Source organism: Austrofundulus limnaeus, unplaced genomic scaffold (assembly GCF_001266775.1).
Source record: "Austrofundulus limnaeus strain Quisiro unplaced genomic scaffold, Austrofundulus_limnaeus-1.0 Scaffold661, whole genome shotgun sequence".
Classification (NCBI taxonomy): Eukaryota; Metazoa; Chordata; class Actinopteri; order Cyprinodontiformes; family Rivulidae; genus Austrofundulus; species Austrofundulus limnaeus.
Window position 1 is genome coordinate 15,901 of NW_013953063.1, and position 684 is coordinate 16,584.

Sequence of the window (684 nt, forward strand, 5' to 3'; positions counted from 1 at the left end):
GAGGGTTGCCGCCGCGACAGGCACCAACAACCTTGCGGCCGCAGCTCCGATAAGCCGCCTCGCCAATTTCCACACATTCTTGATAATAGTGCAGCTTAGTGACAATAACCCGCGGCCTATCGCCTGACCTGTTTCCACCTAGAGAGCGATGGGCTCGATCCACCAGTGGCTCTTTATCCATCTGTAGAACCTCTGCTAGCAGTTTAGCCACTGCTGAAGAGGAGCTGGATTCTGGCCTTTCAGGAACTCCAATAATCCGCACATTGCACCTTCTCATGCGCCCTTCCAAATCGTCACACTTCTTTTTGAGCCCATCGACTTCTTCTTTCAATTCCAACACGGTGGTGCGCAAAGCAACAACCTCATCGGACCAGGTCGACAAGCCGCCCTCCACTTCTTTAACGCTCTGTTTCACATGGTCCAGATCTGCGCGCAGTAGCATCGTGCCGTCAGCTACCTCTGCTCTCACCGCTTGTAGCTCCCCTTTAATAAGAGTAAACTCTTCAGCTAAAGACGCTTTTATTTCGGATTTGATCACAGCTGAGAGATCGTTTTTTTAGCGGCAAGAATGTCAGACTTCAAGGAGAGCGCGTCCGCCTCGCTGCGGGAGGGAGATGAGGGCCCCAAAGCCCGGTTTTAACTGCAGTGTGCTCCAAGGCGGCATCAAGCCTAGCAGCCGTCGAG